Source organism: Nanorana parkeri, unplaced genomic scaffold, assembly GCF_000935625.1.
Source record: "Nanorana parkeri isolate BGI_ZX_2015 unplaced genomic scaffold, ASM93562v1 scaffold159, whole genome shotgun sequence".
Classification (NCBI taxonomy): Eukaryota; Metazoa; Chordata; class Amphibia; order Anura; family Dicroglossidae; genus Nanorana; species Nanorana parkeri.
Window position 1 is genome coordinate 567,528 of NW_017306427.1, and position 5,061 is coordinate 572,588.

The 5,061-nt window shown below is 57.0% G+C and overlaps 1 protein-coding gene across 1 annotated transcript in view; it reads left to right on the forward strand.

Moving 5' to 3' along the window:
- The first annotated feature begins 1,471 nt into the window (after positions 1-1,471).
- The window catches only part of MAP3K2 (mitogen-activated protein kinase kinase kinase 2), a 41,097-nt gene continuing 37,507 nt past the window's right edge, over positions 1,472-5,061 (forward strand). The window contains exon 1 of the mRNA XM_018554451.1: positions 1,472-1,747. The gene's annotated coding sequence lies outside the window, so the exon portion shown is untranslated. The remainder of the gene's footprint in view (positions 1,748-5,061) is intronic.

The window sequence follows — 5,061 nt, forward strand, 5'->3', positions numbered from 1 at the left end:
TCTAGCATCCGTCTACCCTGCCTCCATCTAGCATCCGTCTATCCTGCCTCCATCGACCCTGCATCCATCTAGCATCCGTCTACCCTGCACTCATCTACCCTGCATCCATCTACCCTGCCTCCATCTAGCATCCGTCTACCCTGCATCCATCTAGCATCCGTCTACCCTGCCTCCATCTAGCATCCGTCTACCCTGCCTCCATCTAGCATCCTTCTACCCTGCCTCCATCTAGCATCCTTCTACCCTGCATCCATCTACCCTGCATCCGTCTACCCTGCCTCCATCTAGCATCCTTCTACCCTGCATCCATCTACCCTGCATCCATGTAGCATCCGTCTATCCTGCCTGCATCCATCCATCCATCCTGTATCCATGCAGGGGTGTATTTACCGCAAGGCAAACTAGGCATTTGCCTAGGGCGGCACTTTCAAGGAGTGCAGCATTTTCTGCAAAGAGCCAGACTTACCTTTGGGCATACTGGCTACTTGCCCGGTGGGGCACAGAATCAGGCAGCGGGTGGCTTGGGGCTGGCCATAGCATGTGATCTGATGGTAGGCCTCCCAGAAGCAGGCTGTTGGTACTGATGGCATTTCGGGCTGCAGGTGAGAGGAACAGCAGGAACCTGCACAGCCCATCATAAAGCCTGCACAGCTCTCCTGAGACCCTGTAAAGCCCACCATGAGAGGGAAAGGGAACCTGCACAGCCCATCATAAAGCCTGCACAGCTCTCCTGAGACCCTGTAAAGCCCACCATAAAGCCTGCACAGCTCTGCTGAGACCCTGTAAAGCCCACCGCAAACCATGCACAGCTCTCCTCCCCGTATGATCCCATGCATGCTGTCCAGTGGCTGGTTGTGCAAAATGTCCTAAACAGGAAGGGGCAGGGCAAATTTGGATTGAGGGGGTGCCTGAGTCAAGTCTTGCCTAGGGCAGCACAAAACCAAAATACAGCACTGTATCCATGGACAGTGATCTATTCCAAACTGCATGTCATTGTATGGTATATGATGACATGCAGACTACTGCTGACAGGTGCGGCCTCTGTCACCCGGTCATTTACTTTAACAGGCAAAGTGACCGCATCTGAACAGGACATTGTACCTGTGGAGGGTTCTGATCTCTGTGCTCAGTGTGCTGTGGAGGGTTCTGATCTCTGTGCTCAGTGTGCTGTGGAGGGTTCTGATCTCTGTGCTCAGTGTGCTGTGGAGGGTTCTGATCTCTGTGCTCAGTGTGGTCTGTGGAGGGTTCTAATCTCTGTGCTCAGTGTGGTCTGTGGAGGGTTCTGATCTCTGTGCTCAGTGTGCTGTGGACGGTTCTGATCTCTGTGCTCAGTGTGCTGTGGGCGGTTCTGAGCTCTGTGTTGTGGACGGTTATAATTTTGGTGCGCACACCTGGTTGGTGATAAATTTGAAAGCTCCTCCTCCAGTCTCTGCTAGCACCGCCCCGTTCGCTGTCATCCTCGTCCCTCCCCTCCATCACCTTACGATGAGCCCTGGCTCCGCCCCGTTACGTCACGCGCTGTCTGGCCGATCTCCGTCTTCCTCGGGCCGCTCCGCTCACCCTCCGATATCTGGGGATACCCGGAATTGCTGCACAGGCCGCTCCGCACAGAGGCCCCGCTCTCCGCCGCTCCGGACTGTCTCAGGATTATAGCCGCCATCTTGTGAGCTGGACCAGGCCTCATGCGACTGCGGCCCCCGGGCCTGTATGCCCCCTCGGGGGGGCCGAGAATGACTAAAACCTTCCGGTGTACAGTGTGAGTGAGACCCCGAAACCCCCTAACCGAGAACCTCAACTCTGCAACCCCCTCCTCACTGTATATATTAGCTCTGCCCCCCCTTACTGTATATATCACATCACCTCTATTCCCCCCCTCACTGTATATGTCACCTCCCCTCTATTCCCCCCCTCACTGTATATGTCACCTCACCTCTATCCCCCCCTCACTGTATATGTCACCTCACCTCTATCCCCTCCTCACTGTATATGTCACCTCAACTCTATCCCCTCCTCACTGTATATGTCACCACCTCTATCCCCTCCTCACTGTATATGTCACCTCACCTCTATCCCCCCTCACTGTATATGCCACTTCAACTCTATCCCCCCTCACTGTATATGCCACTTCAACTCTATCCCCTCCTCACTGTATATGTCACCAACTCTACCTCCTCCGAGCCTCAAGTCTGCACCCCCTCCCTGTACCTCACAACTGTATATGTCACCCCTGTGTGGGGGATCTGGGCCGCGTGGAGCCGCTTTCCCCCTGTGTGGGGGATCTGGGCCGCGTGGAGCCGCTTGCCCCCTGTGTGGGGGATCTGGGCCGCGTGGAGCCGCTTGCCCCCTGACTTGCCCCTTGTGTGGGGGATCTGCTCCGCGTGGAGCCGGTTGCCCCCTGTCTGGTCACATGACACGTGTCGGATGTTTACAAATATACTTCTAAGGGGGCTACTGGACCTCAAACAGATATTTTTAGTGTTTGCCGGCTGAATCTGGTGTTTTTGGTGATCCTAGTGTGTTGGAACTTTGTATCTCAGCTCCCAGGTCTACACACCTCCGGTGGCCTACTCTGCCTGTTGGACTTTTGGTTTATTTTATGTTCTATAACATGTGGGGAAGGAAGACCACACTGGGGGCGGGAAGAGACGTGGTAACTATTCGGTGAAATGTGATGGTACAGAAACCGTTCAGAGGTTGCACATACAAAGGAGATGGTCAAGGACTATGAAAAGGATCAAAAACTGCCGACGTGCTGCTGGAAATGGAGAGAGAAGTTGTTGAAGATTGGTGACATGTTTCAGGAGATGGTGATGGACCGTATATTGGCCATACACTTCAAAAGATGGCTATAGACTGGAGATTGGGGGTATTCTTCAGGTGACAACCATAGAATGCAGATTGGAGTATCCTACAACAAATGGTCATAGACTAGAGACCGGGGACATGCTTCAGGATGTGGTCATATACTGGGGACATGCTTTAGGAGGTGGTCATATACTGGGGACATGCTTCAGGAGGCGGTCATATACTGGAGACTGGGGGTATGCTTCAGCAGAAGGTTGTGGACTTGACACTGGTAGATCTGCTTCAGAAGACTGCTGGAGACTTGGGGCTACGTTTCGGGAGTGGGTCGGAGACTGGGGGCTAAGCTTCGGGAGTGGGCCGGAGACTTGGGGCTAAGCTTCGGGAGAGGGCCGGAGACTGGGGGCTAAGCTTCGGGAGACTGGGGGCTAAGCTTCGGGAGACTGGGGGCTAAGCTTCGGGAGACTGGGGGCTAAGCTTCGGGAGACTGGGGGCTAAGCTTCGGGAGACTGGGGGCTAAGCTTCGGGAGACTGGGGGCTAAGCTTCGGGAGACTGGGGGCTAAGCTTCGGGAGACTGGGGGCTAAGCTTCGGGAGACTGGGGGCTAAGCTTCGGGAGACTGGGGGCTAAGCTTCGGGAGACTGGGGGCTAAGCTTCGGGAGACTGGGGGCTAAGCTTCGGGAGACTGGGGGCTAAGCTTCGGGAGACTGGGGGCTAAGCTTCGGGAGACTGGGGGCTAAGCTTCGGGAGACTGGGGGCTAAGCTTCGGGAGACTGGGGGCTAAGCTTCGGGAGACTGGGGGCTAAGCTTCGGGAGACTGGGGGCTAAGCTTCGGGAGACTGGGGGCTAAGCTTCGGGAGACTGGGGGCTAAGCTTCGGGAGACTGGGGGCTAAGCTTCGGGAGACTGGGGGCTAAGCTTCGGGAGACTGGGGGCTAAGCTTCGGGAGACTGGGGGCTAAGCTTCGGGAGACTGGGGGCTAAGCTTCGGGAGACTGGGGGCTAAGCTTCGGGAGACTGGGGGCTAAGCTTCGGGAGACTGGGGGCTAAGCTTCGGGAGACTGGGGGCTAAGCTTCGGGAGACTGGGGGCTAAGCTTCGGGAGACTGGGGGCTAAGCTTCGGGAGACTGGGGGCTAAGCTTCGGGAGACTGGGGGCTAAGCTTCGGGAGACTGGGGGCTAAGCTTCGGGAGACTGGGGGCTAAGCTTCGGGAGACTGGGGGCTAAGCTTCGGGAGACTGGGGGCTAAGCTTCGGGAGACTGGGGGCTAAGCTTCGGGAGACTGGGGGCTAAGCTTCGGGAGACTGGGGGCTAAGCTTCGGGAGACTGGGGGCTAAGCTTCGGGAGACTGGGGGCTAAGCTTCGGGAGACTGGGGGCTAAGCTTCGGGAGACTGGGGGCTAAGCTTCGGGAGACTGGGGGCTAAGCTTCGGGAGACTGGGGGCTAAGCTTCGGGAGACTGGGGGCTAAGCTTCGGGAGACTGGGGGCTAAGCTTCGGGAGACTGGGGGCTAAGCTTCGGGAGACTGGGGGCTAAGCTTCGGGAGACTGGGGGCTAAGCTTCGGGAGACTGGGGGCTAAGCTTCGGGAGACTGGGGGCTAAGCTTCGGGAGACTGGGGGCTAAGCTTCGGGAGACTGGGGGCTAAGCTTCGGGAGACTGGGGGCTAAGCTTCGGGAGACTGGGGGCTAAGCTTCGGGAGACTGGGGGCTAAGCTTCGGGAGACTGGGGGCTAAGCTTCGGGAGACTGGGGGCTAAGCTTCGGGAGACTGGGGGCTAAGCTTCGGGAGACTGGGGGCTAAGCTTCGGGAGACTGGGGGCTAAGCTTCGGGAGACTGGGGGCTAAGCTTCGGGAGACTGGGGGCTAAGCTTCGGGAGACTGGGGGCTAAGCTTCGGAAGATGGCTGAGACTGGGGGCTACGTTTCGGGAGACGGCCGGAGACTGGGGGCTACGCTTCGGGAGACGGCCATTGATTGGAGACGCATTACAGGAGATCACCACTATTTCAGCCCCTTTACAATTTAATGCTTTCATATTTGTGCTCCCTGCGTCCCCTGACCCCATTAAAAAATTGCTTGTGCCACATCGCGCATGTCTCTCGGCAAGATACATTTTTGTGTGCGTATTTATGGAACGCTCAGGTGTGAATGGGGACTGCGGGCTTAGCTATATGGATGGTTTTAATGGTACAGTACGGCAGCCCATTCACGCTTTCCACGTGCATGCATTCCCCCCCCCCCCCCCCCCCCCCCCGACCCCCCCAC